The sequence below is a fragment of the Scylla paramamosain genome, unplaced genomic scaffold (assembly GCF_035594125.1).
Source record: "Scylla paramamosain isolate STU-SP2022 unplaced genomic scaffold, ASM3559412v1 Contig67, whole genome shotgun sequence".
Taxonomy (NCBI): domain Eukaryota; kingdom Metazoa; phylum Arthropoda; class Malacostraca; order Decapoda; family Portunidae; genus Scylla; species Scylla paramamosain.
The window spans coordinates 187,501-208,122 of NW_026973732.1; the positions used below are offsets into that span (position 1 = coordinate 187,501).

The 20,622-nt window shown below is 43.5% G+C and overlaps 1 protein-coding gene and 1 long non-coding RNA gene across 2 annotated transcripts in view; both read left to right on the plus strand.

Annotated features, from left to right (window-relative positions):
* Nucleotides 1–20,622, plus strand: part of LOC135098503 (uncharacterized) — an 89,180-nt gene that overhangs the window by 26,292 nt on the left and 42,266 nt on the right. The window lies entirely within an intron of this gene.
* LOC135098506 (uncharacterized) overlaps nt 9,557–20,622 on the plus strand; it is a 37,331-nt gene continuing 26,265 nt past the window's right edge. Inside the window, exon 1 of the long non-coding RNA XR_010267091.1 lies at nt 9,557–9,837. This is a non-coding gene — a long non-coding RNA (uncharacterized LOC135098506). The remainder of the gene's footprint in view (nt 9,838–20,622) is intronic.

Sequence of the window (20,622 nt, forward strand, 5' to 3'; positions counted from 1 at the left end):
TCAAGTCATAGGAAGGTGGAAATACAGAAGCAGGCAGGGAGTTCCAGAGTTTACCAGAGAAAGGGATGAATGATTGAGAATACTGGTTAACTCTTGCGTTAGAGAGGTGGACAGAATAGGGGTGAGAGAAAGAAGAAAGTCTTGTGCAGCGACGCCGCGGAAGAAGGGGAGGCATGCAGTTAGCAAGATCAAAAGAGCAGTTAGCATGGAAATAGCGGTAGAAGACAGCTAGATATGCAACATTGCGGCGGTGAGAGAAAGGCTGAAGACAGTCAGTTAGAGGAGAGGAGTTGATGAGACGAAAAGCTTTTGATTCCACCCTGTCTAGAAGAGCAGTATGAGTGGAACCCCCCAGACATGTGAAGCATACTCCATATATGGACGGATAAGGCCCTTGTACAGAGTTAGCAGCGGGGGGTGAGAAAAACTGGCAGAGACGTCTCAGAACACCTAACTTCATAGAAGCTGTTTTAGCTAGAGATGAAATGTGAAGTTTCCAGTTCAGATTATAAGTAAAGGACAGACCGAGGATGTTCAGTGTAGAAGAGGGGGACAGCTGAGTGTCATTGAAGAAGAGAGGATAGTTGTCTGGAAGGTTGTGTCGAGTTGATAGATGGAGGAATTGAGTTTTTGAGGCATTGAACAATACCAAGTTTGCTTTGCCCCAATCAGAAATTTTAGAAAGATCAGAAGTCAGGCATTCTGTGGCTTTCCTGCGTGATATGTTTACCTCCTGAAGGGTTGGACGTCTATGAAAAGACGTGGGAAAAGTGCAGGGTGGTATCATCAGCGTAGGAGTGGATAGGACAAGAAGTTTGGTTTAGAAGATCATTAATGAATAATAAGAAGAGAGGTGGGTGACAGGACAGAACCCTGAGGAACACCACTGTTAATAGATTTAGGAGAAGAACAGTGACCGTCTACCACAGCAGCAATAGAACGGTCAGAAAGGAAACTTGAGATGAAGTTACAGAGAGAAGGATAGAAACCATAAAAAGGTAGTTTGGAAATCAAAGCTTTGTGCCAGACTCGTATCAAAGGCTTTTGATATGTCCAAGGCAACAACAAAAGTTTCACCAAAATCTCTAAAAGAGGATGACCAAGACTCAGTAAGGAAAGCCAGAAGATCACCAGTAGAGCGGCCTTGACGGAACCCATACTGGCGATCAGATAGAAGGTTGTGAAATGATAGATGTTTAAGGATCTTCCTGTTGAGGATAGATTCAAAAACTTTAGATAAGCAGGAAATTAAAGCAGTAGGACGGTAGTTTGAGGGATATAGAGCGGTCACCCTTTTTAGGAACAAGTTGAATGTAGGCAAACTTCCAGCAAGAAGGAAAGGTAGATGTTAACAGACAGAGCTGAAAGAGTTCGACTAGGCAAGGTTGCAAGCACGGAGGCACAGTTTCGGAGAACAATAGGAGGGGACCCCATCAGGTCCATAAGCCTTCCGAGGGTTTAGGCCAGCGAGGGCATGGAAAACATCATTGCGAAGAATTTTAATAGGTGGCATGAAGTAGTCAGAGGGTGGAGGAGAGGGAGGAACAAGCTCAGAATCGTCCAAGGTAGAGTTTTTAGCAAAGGTTTGAGCATAGAGTTCAGCTTTAGAAATAGATGTGGTAGCAGTGGTGCCATCTGGTTGAAGTAGAGGAGAGAAAGAAGAAGAAGCAAAGTTATTGGAGATATATTTTGGCTAGATGCCAGAAATCACGATGTATAGCACGAGAACAAGCTGTGTTAAACCAAGGTTTAGAAGGTTTAGGACGAGAAAAAGAGTGAGGAATGTACGCCTCCATGCCAGACACTATCACCTCTGTTATGCGCTCAGCACACAAAGACGGGTCTCTGACACGGAAGCAGTAGTCATTCCAAGGAAAATCAGCAAAATACCTCCTCAGGTCCCCCCAACTAGCAGAAGCAAAACGCCAGAGGCACCTTCGCTTAGGGGGATCCTGAGGAGGGATTGGAGTGATAGGACAAGATAAAGATATGAGATTGTGATCGGAGGAGCCCAACGGAGAAGAAAGGGGTGACAGCATAAGCAGAAGGATTAGAGGTCAGGAAAAGGTCAAGAATGTTGGGCGTATCTCCAAGACGGTCAGGAATACGAGTAGGGTGTTGCACCAATTGCTCTAGGTCATGGAGGATAGCAAAGTTGTAGGCTAGTTCACCAGGATGGTCAGTGAAGGGAGAGGAAAGCCAAAGCTGGTGGTGAACATTGAAGTCTCCAAGAATGGAGATCTCTGCAAAAGGGAAGAGGGTCAGAATGTGCTCCACTTTGGAAGTTAAGTAGTCAAAGAATTTCTTATAGTCAGAGGAGTTAGGAGAGAGGTATACAGCACAGATAAATTTAGTACGAGAGTGACTCTGTAGTCGTAGCCAGATGGTGGAAAACTCGGAAGATTCAAGAGCGTGGGCACGAGAGCAGGTTAAGTCATTGCGCACATAAACGCAGCATCCAGCTTTCGATCGAAAATGAGGATAGAGAAAGTAGGAGGGAACAGAAAAGGGGCTACTGTCAGTTGCCTCAGACACCTGAGTTTCAGTGAGGAAAAGAAGATGAGGTTTAGAAGAGGAGAGGTGGTGTTCTACAAATTGAAAATCAGATCTTAGACCGCGAATGTTGCAGAAGTTAATGAAGAAAAAGTTGAGGGGGGTGTCAAGACACTTAGGGTCGTCGACAGAAAGGCAGTCCGACCAGGGGACATTTATGGTCCCCTCTCCAGATGGGGACTCCGAGGCTGGTGTAGGAGTCGCCATGATTTTAAAATTTTTGAGTGAAGGGTGTGTGTGTTATTAGGTGCTTGTAGTTTTGTGTGGAGGAAGAGAGTTGTCTTTAGAGGGCAGGCTGTGACTGCCCCCTTGTGTTGTGAGACACAAAGGGAAACGTTCAGTGAGGTCACAGCTGGGTTTAATGATAAGTTCACAGCACCCCCTGAACAGTGCTTTAGACCTCACTGGGAGTAATTATCGTTTCGGCTGGTGTAATGGTAAACCTTGGTGTTATTCTCTCCATGCTAACTGATGTGCCGTGAGAGAATTACCTGCCCAAAGCAATCAGTCGAAGTGCCACAGGTAAATGTGTAGTTCACCTGTTCCTTGGTTAACTGTGTATTTATTTATTTAGTTGCTGTGTGTGTGTGTGTTTGTGTGTGAGGGCAAGAGTATCACGACAGTAAAGTTTTTGCGGCGTTCCCCATTTATGTGTGTGTGTGTGTGTGTGTGTGTGTGTGTGTGTGTGTGTGTGTGTGTGTGTGTCAGTGTGTGGGTGTTTTTTGTGAGGAGTGTAGTGGTGTGTTTAGTGTGGGGTTAACGCTGAGTGAGGTTGTGGTATGTAGCTTTCATACCTTCCTCTAGTTGGTTTTTACTCCCTCGTTTTTCCTCCGAGTGCCCCTCTCCCTTATTTGTTACGACTCTCCTCTTTATCCACTACCTTTTTAGTCATCGTCCTCCTCCTCCTCCACCTCACTCCTTCACAGCCTCCTCTATTATCTCCTTCTGCCGCAAGCTGCCCTGACACTTTTGGTAGAGTGAAAAAAATAACCATGGTCAAAGCACTCAGGGTTCCGTGTCAGCACTTCGCCTTTCCCTGCACGAAACATTTAACCAATTACTAGTTTTCCCAGGAATTCGTGTACCAAAGCTTTGCCTGGCTGGCCCATCACGAGAACGCTCCCCCACCCAACACACGCCTATACTCTACAAAAATAAGTAAATAAAACAAATGAATACGGAACGAAGTGAATGAATGAATAAAACACTCTTACTGCTGCTGCTGCTGCTGCTGCTGCTGCTGTTGTGGCGTGGACTATAGAAACCGCGCAACACTAAAACTTCTATTCTAAGGCTCGTGTGCTGCCTGATAACGATTTGATTTCTGTATCCTGCAGTGAAGTAAAGACAGGTGGAATGGCTGAGCGAGAGGCCACGACACACACACACACACACACACACACACACACACACACACACACACACACACACACACACACACACACACACACACACGGATAGACAGACAGACAGATAAGTCACGTAATACATTAGATAACTATATACACACAAATTATATACATATTTACATAATATATATATATATATATATATATATATATATATATAATATATATATATATATATATATATATATATATATATATATATATATATATATATATATATATATATATATATATATATATATATATACATATATATATATATATATATATATATATATATATATATATATATATATATATATATATATATATATATATATATATATATATATATAATTGTCAAATATGGTGCACACAGAACTTCACACACTAACTAAAAATAAACACACACACACACACACACACACACACACACACACACACACACACACACACACACACACACACACACACATACCGTGCCGCCTGTCTCCCTCTCGCTCTCCTCAGCCCCCGCTGCCCTGTCTGCCAGCTAATTATCGGAGATGTTGCCTAGCGACGGGAGATCCAGGGCGCGGGACGGGAAGATATTTGGTGCCAGTGACGGGATGGGATCTGAGGGCAGCGGCGGGAAGGAATGTGGGTCCAGGGACGGGAGATGTGGAGGCAGAGACGGGAGGAAATGTTGGAGGATATATTAGTTTTTGGAAAGAAGGTTATTATTATTATTATTATTATTATTATTATTATTATTATTATTATTATTATTATTACTATCATTATCTTTATTATCATTATTATATTACTTATTGTTATTGACATAAGTTTGCTTCTGCTGCTGAGAGAGAGAGAGAGAGAGAGAGAGAGAGAGAGAGGAGAGAGAGGAGAGGAGAGAGAGAGAGAGAGAGAGAGAGAGAGAGAGGATAGACGGAGGATGGAGAGTGACAGGCGAGGGAGGGACGGAGGAGAGGGAGATGGGGGGGAGTGTATAGCGGGGAAATTGATCCTCCACAACAAGTATGTCACGATCTATTGTGTTCATGGTAAGGGATCGCCTTTTGCTTCACCACTAAGGGCTACCCTAGTGCAGGATTACCGTGTGTTTGCAGCGTGTAAGAAAAAAGTAACATTGACAACTTTGATCTGGTCTCTGGGTGGACATACGGCTCGCCGCTACAAAGGCAAAACTAATATCATAGTAAGACTAACCTTGTTGTGATGACCACGTGAGGTGTTGGGAGAAGCCACTGCCTGCCTCAGTACAGAGTTGTGTTCGCTGCGTCAAGAGTTGTATTATCTTCCTCAGCGCTTCCGCAATGCTCCTAGTGTCCTGAGGCGGCAGCAATCCCATGTTTACTTTTCGTTTGCTCTTCTCTCGTCCAGCAGCTCACACACCTGCACATCAGAGGCCACACAGTCACCATACCCACGCACTGCACGCCGCTGCACGCCCTGGCTACTGCTCACAGGTTGTGTTTTCAAATTACAAGCAGTAACCAAACGGTCTCACAATTGGACCTTCGCGCGCCAAGTAGTGACGTCAAGTTTGCTGCTGGCGGAGAGATGCACCTCCCTGACGGTGAGACGGTGCCACCTCATCATTCATTTCCTGCATTGTTTTATCCTTATATGTGATTTTTTTTAAGCCGTGATGGTTTGTGATGAAACTTACAGTGTTATCATAGCATAATTTTAAGGGTTTATAAGGACAGTGGATGTACGTATAGTTTAGTAACATCACTACCTCATCGTAACTATACTACTTGCCTCCGCCCCTCCCTCTCTCCTTCCCTCCTCTCGTCCCTCCTTCCTTCAAACCGTCTCTTCCCTACGCCTTCCCACCGCCGCATATCCAGACACCTCTGTACACCACAACAACTTTGAAAAGAGGATATGCAGGGAAGAGTTTCAAGTCATAGTAAAATATTGGTAACACTTCAGAAGACGTGGAAGAAATCGTATTCAATCTTATGTAGGCTGCTCATATATTCATAATCCTATATACAGTTTTGGGAGTGTCTTGTATTACGCATGTCATCTTTCCTTTTCGTTATCGTTGTTGTTATGGTTCTTCTCCTCCTCTTCCTCTTCCTCTTCCTCTTCCTCCTCCTCCTCCTCTTCCTCCTCCTGCAGCACTGAATCTGAGATGCTTGGGGTTACTCCATCTTCGTAACGCTTCCCCTTAAGGCAAATCTTTTCGATATTGGAACACTTCCCGCCACGGACGAGTGACAACCCCGCGCGTCCTGACAACCCTAGGAATCCAATAAGTGTCGCCAGAATTTACGACGCTTCGTGAATAGAATGAAGTAGATGGCGACCTGGCAGCGCTACCCCCGCTAAATCCAGTAATAGTGGAAGTAATAGCAGGAGTATTAGTACGTACGGAGCAGTTTAAGCAGTAGTAGCAGTAGTAGTAGTAGTAGTAGTAGTAGTAGTAGTAGTAGTAGTAGTAGTAGTGGATAGTAGCAGCCTCAATGATAACAAAAAGCAACACTATAGGCAAAGCTACATTGTGTGTGTTTGTATCATCTGTCTATTCAGCTGTAAATGTACCCCATGTGTGAGTGTGTGTGTGTGTGTGTATGTATGTGTGTGTGTGTGTTGTGCTGCACCAGTGAGCTCAGCCACAGTGGTGTATCACGGTGTGTGCCGGTGGTGTGCGTGGCGTGTGGTTACTTCTGACAGCGTCCATCATGAAAAAATGCTTTGAACTCTGGAACAACTTGTCGACAGGGAATAATGTCCAGCCCAGAAACGATGCCGCTCAGATGGAGTGTAACACATCGCCCCAAATCGTAGCAGTCGCCTGGTATTATGTTACCGTCAGAATGTAGCATCGATTACGTCATTAAAACCCCTACTGGTTAGATATTTCTGCAGCAAGGTTACGTCAGTATCGATCGGTTATTGAAATATTTTCACGACATGAGCGAAATCATACTGTATATCACTAGAATCTATGGAGATTTAACAGAAGCTTTGAAATAATAGAAAAGTTAATATTGATGAATGTCCTTAGAAAAAAAAAAGAATATCACCAAATGATAATGAGAGACATTCGTTTTCAAAGCTTAAGTGACAATGTATTTTGCATATCTTTCTGAAGAATTACTGTACTGTTGCTGGAGAGGAATGAGTCACAAGCAAATGCTGTAATAGAGAATAAAGTGAGTCCGCTTCATAGGAGGTGAGGCAAATATTTCAACCAAAAATGTTTTCAAAATAGCATAGCGTGTAATATTATTTACTTATTTACTTGTTATTACATTCATTCCTTTATCCCAGTGACGAGCTGTAAAAATGTGGTTGTATTTCCATTCCATTCTTTCTAACTGAAATGTACACCTTTGCCTTTTCAACTCTCTCTCTCTCTCTCTCTCTCTCTCTCTCTCTCTCTCTCTCTCTCTCCTCTCTCTCTCTCTCTCTCTCTCTCTCTCTCTCTCTCTCTCTCTGTCTCTCTCTCTCTCTCTTTAAGGAAACATTGGGCAACTATATGTATATATACAGTAGATATGAATAGAAACATTCATAACAAGTGTATTGATCTGTTACTGGTGCTTATCTAATCTAATATAATAATACACTACTGGTATGTATTATCCAACTTGTATACGCCATGTAAGTACACCTTGACACAGCTCTTATGTGGCAGAATAGATTGTGTTATGTACTGTTTGTGCAGCCTTCCCTGCGCCGCCGTCTGTCACGTGCACTCCAGCGTCCACTTCCTTTTGTACACCAATCATTCTTCAAGGAAAGGTCACCGCAGTCTCTTGGCCATTGAAGGGACGCCTACAGGGAGCAGCGCACACAACAACAGCCCTGGGCAGGCCTTTCCCTTCCAGCATAGTCCACACACACACACACACACACACACACAACTGTTCATTCTTCATTCTTTATATGTACACACAACAGTACCAGATTCCCTTTTCCTACACCAGCACATCCTTAATAGATGTTTTGCAATTGCATCCGCATGTAGTCCCTCCTCGCCCCTCGCCTCTCAGAGCCTCGCCCTTCCCTCAGGTACACACACGAGGCTCGCGGATGTTATTGTCACAGCCTTGTGTAACGCTGGAAGCCTGTGTGTTCCTTTGCCCAGCGCTGCCTCGCTTGTTTGGGGAGCTTCAAGTTAAGCTAGTAGAGAGATAGAGGGGAAGGGAGAGAGAGGGGGAGAGAGTACCAGAAACTCCGCCTAACAGACAGACGGACAGGCAGAAAGTGAGTGTAATATAAGGTGTACTGGTAGTGCACTTCCGGCCGACAGGACACGTGACAGCCATTGGATTCTCATTTTGAATTTTTTATTTTTTATTTTTTTCGCGGGCGGGTGTGGGTTGGATGTGTTGTACTGGAAATGTAACGAGGAGGAAAGTGGACAGCAGGTAGACACACACACACACACACACACACACACACACACTCTCTCTCTCTCTCTCTCTCTCTCTCTCTCTCTCTCTCTCTCTCTCTCTCTCTCTCTCTCTCTCTCTCTCTCTCTCTCTCTCTCAGTCGCGAGGGACTACCGCCCGTCACCACTTTTGAACTTTAATACCTAAACTTTTTAATTCTGAGACGCTCCTCCGGCGGTGCGTCGTGACGAAAAGTTGCGAACATTATTTTTGCAGAGTTTAGCCGCCGCCTTTACATTTCGTTACATCCTCCTCTCGGTCATTGAGTGGCATCCCTTAAGACACCTGTGGCGGAGATGACGCGGGCAACACATGGTTATAGAAGTTTTCCTTCACGCATTGCTTCCAACTCCCGAATTTAGTTGTAGTGAGGCTGAGGTGGCGCTGGTGGCGGCTGAGTACTCGCCTTTCTAACCTAAGTGATACCAGAGTTCGTCCTCTTTAAGTTTGAAATAGCCAAGCTTATATCAATATTTAATATCGAGTTTCTTACAAATATATACATTTTTCAAGGTTCGTCCATCTACATTCACTTGAGTATTACATGTGTTTCAAAAGACTTCCCTCAAATACGTATCTACTAAACTATTCAGGATGCAATGCGCGTAGTTTCACGGATTCTCTGACTTTAGAAAATATTTTACTGTGAATAGAAAATCTTGCTCACAGATATACCGTTGTCAGATTCGTTATGGTGTGCGGAGATGGCCGGATATGTGGTGGTGGAAAGGTGGACGAAAGGGAGACACGGTGGAAGACACGAAAGAAGGAGAGTGGGTTGGACAGAAAGAGGGAGGGAGCGCTAGTTCTACATAACAATACATAAAAAGACAATGATTTTTAAAGTGTACTGAGATCTATTATGATTAAAACCTTGAGTAATGTTATCAAAACCTTCTATACTTCATCACGAAGGCCACGAAAACTACACAAGGACGGACGCAGAGCCGAGAGGAGGGAGGGAGTGAGGGAGGGGCGGAGGGCGGTAGTATAGTTAAGATGAGGCGTTGGTGCTGTTGCCAAACTATACGTACATCCATTTTACTTTTAAAACCATAAATCATACTATTACAACACTAACTTTCATCACAAACCATCAAGACTTAAAAAAAACTTACATACAAGGTTAAAATAATGCAGGAAATTAATCATGAGGTGGCACCTTCATGGAGGGTGGCACACGTCAGGGAGGTGTATCACTCCGCCAGCAGCAAACTTGACGTCATGGGCCAGGGCATGCAGCGGCGTGCATTACGTGGGTATGGTGACTGTGTGGCCTCTGATGTAGAGGTGTGTGAGCTGCTGGACGAGAGAAGAGCAAACGAAAAGTAAACATGGGATTGCTGCCGCCTCAGGACACTAGGAGCATTGCGGAAGCGCTGAGGAAGACATCACAACCCTTGACACAGCGAACACAACTCAGTACTGAGGCTGGCACTGGCTTCTCCCAACACCTCACGTGGTCATTGCAACAAAAGAAGGTTAGTGTTTTTATGAAGTGACTAGACTTGCCCTTATAGCAGGAAATGGTAAATTTATAGTTTAAGCCAATGTCCCCAATCTCTACCCACGGCCCCCCAATCTCTCAAGCAAGCTTGGGGGCTTGTGGGGAACCTAACCTAACTAACCTAACCTAATCTAATCTAACCTAACCTAACCTGCCCGCGCAGCTTATGGGTACTTATAGAGACTTCCTATTGGTGCAACTCGTGGTGTTAAGTGGTGGTAGCACGTGATTGGCCCGAGGAATTATAGACACAGTGATCCTATCCAGCAGCTACCCACAATTCAAAACATTAAACAACTGAAGTTCAGGCAACAATACACCATTTATGTTTACCTGTGGACTTAGAAAAAGTTGAGAGCCCTGTGCATTCCCAGGCCTATTGTGGCGTTATTATTAATTTCCGACAAGTAGTGTAATCATTAGAAATGATGTGAATAGTGAGAAGAACAAAATGAGGTAGGTTATTACCACGTAGTGTGTAATGGCTTAAACTATAATAAAACCCAGGAAATTCCCTTCCCTACCCCGCCACCCCGCCATGACTGTATCAGCTGCTTACATATCAGCTGTGCCTCCTTTGTATCCTCTCTCACACTGCAAACACGGTCTTCGCGCACCACAGTAAGCCTTACTGGTGAAGTACACACGATATATTATGTAGAGGGCAATGAATCATAGCACTTTGTCGAGGATAAATTTTCTCGCGCTCCTCCCCCAATGTCTTCCTCCCCCTCGCCTCCTCCCCTCCCCTTCTCCCACTCCTTCACGTAATCCTCTCTCTTCACCGTCTCCTCTCCCTTTGTAGATGTTTATGTAATGAGTGCAAAACTAGGGCACAGTTAACCTACCTTAATTAGGCTCACCAAGCACTCACCACAAGAACCCACTGATTAATTTAAACCTCCTGCTTAGGTTCACAGAAACCCGGGCCACAATTTCAAAATTTAATGGTTGAGTACATAATAAAGAAAACACAAATGAGTACATAATAAAGAAAACACAAATAAAATATGAGTGCTTAACACTCTTAGAGGCCACACTGCTGGCACTCCAACATACCTGATCCCATGAGAAAATGGGTAAATCCACATACAAATACACAGGAGAAATAAACACTTCACGCACCAACACAAGAAATGTTATATGCCACTGACACTGTCCCACCCTAACCAGTACCCCCAGGACCCTTACACCCTATAGGCCCAACCGCACACCGACCCAACGCGCTGAAGGTACACCACTACCACTACCCTGAAGTACTGCAGCTCTTCCTCCATGCACGGCGGTACTAACACCATAGCAACCAGGGACAGCAAGTTCCTCACTGCAGCCTCCTTAGTTCACAGTATCTGCTACGGTGCCACCTCACTGACGTCCCACAGCACACTGCCAAGACCAAACTCCTGCAAATCAAATGGCAAATCCACCACTACTCTGCACCCTGTCTCTCTCTCGCTCGCCTCTCCCGCCAAAATTCCCACAACAACAAACCTCCAGGGCCTTAAGACTCGTTTTGGCGGGACTCGCTGACTAGTCTGTGAGCCTCTCGCAGGCGCGCCCACTTCAACTTCTTACATTTATATAAGGTTTTTACTCAGTATAAGATATGTTTTCGCATCTTATAATATGTGACACGTCATGTTGCTCAGAGAGAGAGAGAGAGAGAGAGAGAGAGAGAGCGTATGGAGACACGTGGCAACTATGTGAGTAATAAGTTTATTACATAATATTTAAGGACTCCTTTCATTCATGCAACGACTACTGCTTGGAGGTCAGTTCAGTTAGAAAGCTTTGCTGGCTGTTCTGTATATCAGCGACTCGGTGTACGCTTCATCCTGCAGGAGTAGCCACCGGTGATGCCACACGTCTCCACCACCCCAATTCATAAGCTGCAGAGCTTTGGAGGAATGCGAAGCCGACTCACTTGAAGTCGAATCGTTGAAGCTCCGGAATGAAGTCATCATGAATATAGTGATAAATGTTGCACTTCTTTCTCGTATTCATAGATACACAGACGCTTCATGTTTCTGGAAGCGTGAAGTGAATGAGATGATTCACTTGGAGTCGAGTCTTTGAAGCTCTGGAATGCAGTCACGATAGATAAACACGTATGATTCATTTCCTTTCTCGCATTATTGATACACACATACTTTCACGCCTCCTCTTGCACGTACTAGAAGAAGCCTGAAATGAATTAGCGGGAAGAACATGGAAAGGATAGTGAAATGAGAGTAAGAGTATGGTGAATGAAAGTGATATTTAACGTAGAAACTAATCACTGTAGCCTTCAACAAATTGCCTCGCCTCGCCACACGAACACCATCCTGGCAGCTCGGGGTCGCTGGCGGGACTGGCGGCATGATGTAGTGGTGCATTTGTACATCAATTTCCCAGTATAGGCAATTTACATATATATGATGCATTAAACCAGTGGCCGCCCTCTGAACTTACCCAGCCGTATCATTCTATAAGGCCAGACGTTCTTTATATGTGCATGTCTATAGGAACTTTGATAATCTTAATTCATATCGGACACGCAAAGAATAGGCACGTGATGTAAGCCAAGAATTGTGCAAATGTATCGACAATGTAACACAGTACTTCTAAGGCGGTGTACCAGTGTAGCGAGCGCTGTCTAATCCCTCCCTCTCTAAGCATTGAAGACCATTTTCCTGCTGTAGAATCTTGTAGTTTTAATGGTGATGATTAACGAAGCGCTTCACCAGTGTATCGAATAATCTTTGAACAAATCTTGAGAGTTTGACGGACTTGCTTTGACGTGAATAGATAGTAATGATGTGCAGTGTCCATTTTCGAGACGTGATCATTCGGCTCCCCGCGTAGGTTTAATTAGGCCACATCGGAGCACACCAATACACCGAAATAGTACCTGGACGTGTGTGTGTGTGTGTGTGTGTGTGTGTGTGTGTGTGTGTGTGTGTGTGTGTGTGTGTGTTTTGTTGCCGTGCCTATAACGTAACTTAAACGACCTTCATAGTTACTGGTATCTTGTTTGCGAAAATAATGGTAGTGGTGATGATGATGATGATGATGATGATAATAATAATAATAATAATAATAATAATAATAATAATAATAATAATAATGATACCAGCGATTGCAATCTATTGTAAAAATGCAATAATTAAGCTCCGACATTGTGATTTGTTCAAGGTCGGTGAAATACATGTAATGCAAAACAACGATTGCAAAAATATTTATATATAAAGGAGAAAAAATATATATGTTGCATTATGCATTGATGTCCTTCTCTGTGTGTGTGTGTGTGTGTGTGTGTGTGTGTGTATGCGTGTGTGTGTGTTTGTGTGTACGGTTTTCATATGTCGTAAAACACTTCAAAATGCGACCATAATATGAACTCGTGCATGCTCGTGGTATATACGAGTATATTCTTGTATTTATCAGGTATATATATATATATATATATATATATATATATATATATATATATATATATATATATATATATATATATATATATATATATATATATATTCTCTGACAGGGATCCCCCATAGTTAGCACGCTGACCCAAAGATCTTATTTTATCGCGTGTAAAATTCATGTGGAATGTTCGTGGTGTGCATTCCTTGGCGTGCGTAAAAGGCAAGAAATAAGAAGAGATGAGCAGCGGCTTGTGTGGCAGTAAGTGGGTCATTAGGGCAATTTCGGGGAGACGAGGACAGTTCGTGCATGTATTTACCATTACCCGACCACTATGCTCAGCCTACATTTCTCTTCCCAGACCCTCCTCCTCCCCACACTCTGCCTTCTCCTTCCAGCTGTCTGGCTCCTCCCCATTACACCCCTGCCATGCACTCCACACTGCACCTCCTTCTCCTGTATCAATCAATCTACTATCTCCCCATCGTCGCTTCACTTCACTTCATCTTCCCTTCTCTCTCATCTCCCCACCTCCACTTCTACTCCACACCATCAGTCTTCTTTCCATCCATCCACCTAAATCTGCTCCGTAAATGCAAATTCCACCTTGCATTCCACACCCTATCACCTTTTTCACTTCCACCCTTTGCAACAAAGATCTTAACCTCCTGTCCTTCTTACTTTCTCCCCACTAACATTCCACTCCCTGCCAAACTCCACCTTGCACTCCACACTCCTCCATTTTCCAGTCAACCCAAGCAGTCTGTCCCCCCCACTCCCCGTCCTCTCCCATTCCGCTGCCATTCCCTACGAGAGCAGCATGCCGCCCTGTCTACAGCATTCGTGCCGAGAGGGAAACAATTAAACTCGGGTATTATCCCATTGAGGATGACAAATTGAGAGCTTTTGATGCAGCACACCGCAATCAGCTTCCTTCCTCCCTCCTTTCCTCGTTCTCTTCCTCCCCATCTCCCTCCCTTTCCTCTCTGTCTCATTGTCTTTCTTTCTCCCCATGTCTTTTTTTTTTTTTTTTTCACTGTTCAATTTTCCATTCTAATCTAGTTTGTTGGCCAATTTTCCTTCTCATAGGCGTGTTTCTTGTTTGTTAATCTCCTTTGTGGAAAATGTTCGTCTGCCCGCGTCTCGATCCTTGAGTCAGAGGTAGAGAGGGATTCCTGGCACTAGTGAGCAGCAGTAAGACTAAATAAAGCAGAGGAGAATGAAAGGTAGGAGACGAAAATTAGTAACCAAGGAACAAGAGGAAAACCAGACGAAACTTAAACAGGAGGAGAAAGATAATGAAACTTAAACAGGAGGAGAAAGATAATAAACAAGGCGAAGATGAAGGACGAGGACCCAAGAAGGAACACAACTTAACAAAGAACAAGAAGACAACCATACAAAACCCAAACATAAGGAGGAGGAGGACTATAAATAAAACAAAGAAGAGATTGAAAAGCAGAAGACGGACACTAGACAACCTAAGAAAAAGATGACCAGACGAAGACCAGAGAGAGGAAAACGTGGCTAAGATAGAAAAAGAAAAGTATGAGACAGGAACAAGTGAAAAATAACAAGAAAAATAACAGAAAACAAAAAGGCAAGACACGGATGATATTACAACTTCCACGAGGACAGAATGCACAGTTACTTGAATGAAAGGCACCGCGACTTCTATGAACTGATTCTACAATACTCGCGTCACTTCCAGCTGGGAGAGGAGGGCAGGTAGGAGGCTGCTGGGTAATAGAAAATTATGGAAGTATGAAGCAGAGATCGCCAGGACCTATCAACTAAAATTGTCTGTCAGCAATTGTTGTGAGAGATATTTTGGCCTGGCTCAAATTAAATCACTGAATTGGGAGGGCAAGAGAGAGAGAGAGAGAGAGAGAGAGAGAGAGAGAGAGAGAGAGAGAGAGAGAGAGAGAATGTGTCTGTCTAAAAAAAAAAACTAAAAAACATCATAAAGAATAAAAAATGACTGAACTTATTACGTCTCTAAGAACAGATAAAGATAATAACAGGTGGAAACTATGCATTTATATAGGTAATCTCAAGGTCTCATTATCTATGTATATATTTATTTGCTTATTTATTCAGTTGTCGTGGCGGCGCAGTCTCCGTGAGGTGGTGCACGCCTCTCCGTCACTGCAGTAGCCATGAATATTGGCGCGTCCTGCTGCCGGTGTGATGTACATTCAGATGGATATTTAAAAACGGCGTGGCGAGGCGTGGAGGGAAGGGGTTTTGCTCTCCGTCCGCTCGTGATGATTGCATGTTCCGCCGGCGGGAGACTGTTCGTGTATGCTGGGCTGTGCTTGCTGTGCTTGCTCGTGTGTGTGTGTGTGTGTGTTTATGTGCACACGCCACGCAAACGTGATTTTTTAAAATTTTCTTGAAATCCCCATAATTTCCTTAGGTGCATTAAGGTATTCAGCGCAGTCGTTCCTCTATCAGTCAGGAGGGAGCGAGGAATCCTGCCTTAAAGAGAATAATTATATACACCTCCAGCTGCGGCTTCATTCTTCCACAGGGGGTGTAATCACTGTAATAACTATATATGCCACCAGCTGCTGCTCCATGCATCCTCTGTGGACGTAACTCGGGTAGACGCAGGGGGTATAATCACTGTAATAACTAAAGACGGCACCAGCTGCTGTTCCATTCTTCCAGTGTGGACGTAACTCGGGCGGCCAGTGGGCTGCATTCACCTCACAGACCCAGGAAGAGCCGCGCCAGGCCCTAACAGATTGAGAGCTCTTCCTCGATTCGTTGGGTGGTGCATGGCTGTTTCTAGTTAGTGGAACGATTTATGTGGTTAATTTAGATAACGAACGAGACTTTGGCCTGTTAACTTGTCGACGGATTTCCAGCAATTGGTGTCCAGTTCGTAGCTTCTTAGAGGTGTTAGTCTCGGGGCTGTACACACGGGGAAGCTACGGTGCTGAGTTAGGATAAAAACTCTTCGCTCAGCACCACTTGGCGTTGTCGATATATGTGCCACATGACAAAGAACAGGAGACTCAGTCCGTCTATGTGCCTTGCCGTGCCTTGCTGTTGCGTGACAGACACTGAAGAACAACCTAGGGAAGAGAAATAAACCCTTCGATAATGCTTGCCCTCGCATAATCACAGATATTAGCGGAGAGGAAACTTATCAATTCAGGTATTGTTCCGTGCGACCAATCATAACGTAATGCTGCATACCTCAGGCCGCCAACCCGTGCTCGCGTGCAGGACATGAATCACGAGGTATAAGTGCCACTCTTCCCTGGGGTTCGATCATGCTCATTATTCGTAAGAGACAACTAAAGACCAAGGACAAGCCCTCGAGGTCTGTTCATATATTCTGCCGACACTTTTTGGAATGCTAAGGACGTCTGGATTGGGGCCCACCGGGAGTCACAGGAGGGAATAGCTGCTGCTGTTGTCAGTGATGCGGCGCGTGTTGATCCCTTAGTCGTGCCAGTTACTGAAGTAAGTTTCAGACTTTACCTTCAACTAAAAGCGTATCTACAAAATATTTCCGTCTGAAATATGTATATTCATGAAAGAAAACGCGCTCTTTTCACCATTTACAAACATTTTTGCAATTGCATCTATTTTTTAATCCAGACACGTACCCCCCGCAGAGGCTTTGTGCCAATATTTGTACTCCTCAAATGCCGAACAGATGCGATTGTAAAATGCGTAAAAGTATTGCAGTACAGTTTTTCCCGCAGCTCCCTTCATCAGGCAATGCAGGAGAGATTAATGATTCGAAAACATTTTTGTCGTGTATGAAACTGCGCAGTTGTCATCAGTGTTTGCAGTTTTGGAAGGATGACCGAGGAGACGCCATACGTATTGTTGTATTCGGTGCTTTATCCAAGCCTTGCCTATCTATCTTTCTTTAAGTGTTCCCCTTCAAGTCCATGTATAATTTCTTACCGTATTAATGTATTATAAAGTGTTGTGGTAGGGCAGGCGCAGCCATATTTATAGACTATCATTTGTTAATTTTGTTCTCAGAATTTCACATTTAATTGATTTTTTTCTTATATTTTTGTGTGATTAATTTGTATTGGAGTTGGGCAATCTTAGCGGCATCATTACTTTATTATTTATTCCTTTTTCTCTTCGGAATTTTACATGTGATTTACAGAAACTGAATCGTCTTTTGTTTTACCTTCTCAACTTGATTAATTTGTATTGGGGTGTGGTAAACTTACCTTAGCAATGGTTTACACAATCGCTAACCATTTTCTTTTCATGACTTCGTATCCATTTACCGAAACTGAATTGTCCTTTTGTTTCATCCTTTCTGTTTAATTAATTTGTATAGAAGTAGCGCAATAATTTTAGACAATCATTTATTATTTTCTTTTCATAACTTCATATTTCATTTATTGAAACTGAATAGTCTTTTATTTTATCTTTTTTTGTTTCATTAATTTGTAAGTACGATAACTGCTTCCATTTCAGGTTCTTGCACTTTTTTTTCGCACCTTTGTCTTTCCAGTGCACAGGTGATAGATTTCCAGCCACGCGGTGTTTTTACTCGTGGCGGGAGACTCCTCTTTAATTGGCGGACTCTTGCGTAAATGAGTGTTTGAAGTGAAATGAAAGCCAATTATAGCACCCTACCCTCGACTTTTAGCTCTCTCTCTCTCTCTCTCTCTCTCTCTCTCTCTCTCTCTCTCTCTCTCTCTCTCTCTCTCTCTCTAATGTACCAATATTGTTCGTAAATATTTGGATTTCATTTCTGGTCTCTTTATTCTTAACAGTCACCATCCACCAACACCAGAACCACCACCACCACCACCACCACCACCACCTGAAGTCTTACCACAAACAGCAATACACCACCACATACATCATCACAACCATTAACACCACCACCACGAGTGTCTATCAAGTTACCATCATCACCATCACAACCACCAATATCAACTTCATCATTATTACATTCCTTTCCCTCCTTTTATCATTTCATCTACCTTCTATTCGCTCTTTATTTATTTTTCTCTCCTTCACTCCTAGTACACCACTTCATATTCCCTTCTTTATCCTCTTTCTCCTCTTCCTCCTCCTCCTTATCCTCTCTCCTCTCCTCTCCTCTCCTAACTTTTTCTATTCTTCCTTCTTCATCGACTTCCCTCCACTTCATGTTCTCTATCTCCTCTTCACGGCCGCATTGTATGGAAGGAAAAAGGAGCACGGAGGCGTAAAAGAAACCCTAATGAAAGAACTTTACGCAGATAACTTTGGAATGAGAGGCAGATGTGGGACGACAGACTCTCTCTCTCTCTCTCTCTCTCTCTCTCTCTCTCTCTCTCTCTCTCTCTCTCTCTCTCTCTCTCTCTCTCTCTCTCTCTGCTCATCACATGAATGCTTTCTATCAGATTCATAGATAGATAGATAGATAGATAGATAGATAGGTAGATACATAAATAGATAGATACCGACAACAAATTAGAATTCACACGAAACACAAGAAACACACATTACAAATTAACAAAGTCAAATCAACACGAACGAATAGTAATATGCATACTATTCACGGCCCATTAAACACACACACACACACACACACACACACACACTGGCGTCCCATTTACTGGACTTCAAGCACTGTTACCGCTGCTCTACCTCGCTACATTCCGCGCCACCACCTAATGATTCGCCAGTCTCGCGTCCTTCACCACTACACCTGTCATCATCACACCTGCGGCGGCTCGGTAACAGCAGCAGCTTCAGGTTCCGGTTAGGCAAGTTGATATCGCGCGCCCTTCTGCGTCTGGCTAAGGGGAAGTGTGTGTGTGTGTGTGTGTGTGTGTGTGTGTGTGTGTGTGTGTTGATAGTAAGTGTCCTTTGTTCTCTTCTGTTTCTCTTTCTTTATCTCTCCTATTTTTACCTATGCTTGTTTCATCATCTCGTCTCTTCTCTTATCTTCTTTCACGTATCGTCATTTCAGATTTTTTTTTCTCCTTTTCTCTGGTATTTTCTTTTCTTATTTCTCCTCTCTTCTCTTTTCATTTCTCCTATGCTGCTTTCATCTCCATTTCTTTTCCTATATCTTGTCTCCTCATTTCTCTTCAAGTTTAATTTTTATCTTCTCTCTTTTTGCTCTTTCTTCTCTTCTCTCCCTCTTCTCATTTTATTTCACTTCGTTTCACTTCAGTCCTAACTCGCTTCTCTTCTCTCTTAGCCTCTCTTCTCCTCTCCTCTCCTTTCCTCTCCTCTCCTCTCCTCTCCTTTCCTCTCTTCCCCTCTTCTCTCCTGTCCTCTCCCCTCCCCTCTTATCTCCCCATCTATACAAATTTGTCCTCCCACGTACCTGTTGTCCCTCCATTGCTGTTTTCTGTGTGTCTTTGTTCATTTATCTTTGTATTGTTTTTTTTTAGTTGTATTGCTTTCCCTTTTCGAATATAAATGTTTGTATGATTGTTTTTGTTCTTTTTAGCATATTTGTTGTTGACTCGCCATACTTGCCTCCTGTGTGTGTGTGTGTGTGTGTGTGTGTGTGTGTGTGTGTGTGTAAATAAATTCTCGTAACATACAACCATACAACATTTCACACAAGAGAATCCGCTTGCGTTAAATGCCAGGGAGAGAGAGAGAGAGAGAGAGAGAGAGAGAGGCTTAAAAATACACCATACAATAGTAAAAATAAAATCACACACACACACACACACACACACACAGACACACACACACACACACACACACACACACACACACACACACACACACAGACACACACACACACACACACACACACACACACACACACACACACACACACACACACACACACACACACACACACACACACACACACACTTCTTTGACTTCACGTGAACTTTAGTGAGCTCAGATAATACCTAACCTGACCCGCCCTGTGTGTTTCCAAGGCCTTGTAATAACCTGTGCCCTTCCTCTCCCCCTCCCCTGCTGCGAGGCTCCCGTTAGGCAAGAGTTAGTGGGTCGTGTCCAGATTAGGTGACGCAAATTTGGTATTTGCAGGTACAGAATAATTTGGATGAACAGTCATGGAGGTGGAGGGATAATAATAATAATAATAATAATAATTATTATTATTATATAATAATAATAATAATAATAATATAATAATAATAATAATAATAATAAAAGGTGGTTTGTGATTGGCTGTTGCAATGCAGCGCAAGTTTCCTATTGGTCGCGCCCGATCACACTTGCCAGTGCAGGATCACCTCCCGAGCCCCAACACCCTATCCGTGGTGCACGTGCTTCCCTGCCTGTGAACCCTAAAGACGGTGCTCTGCAAGGCGGCAACACTGTGTGCATTGCTTCACAACTCCAAACTCTCCAGTGTGAAGCACTTTCCAAG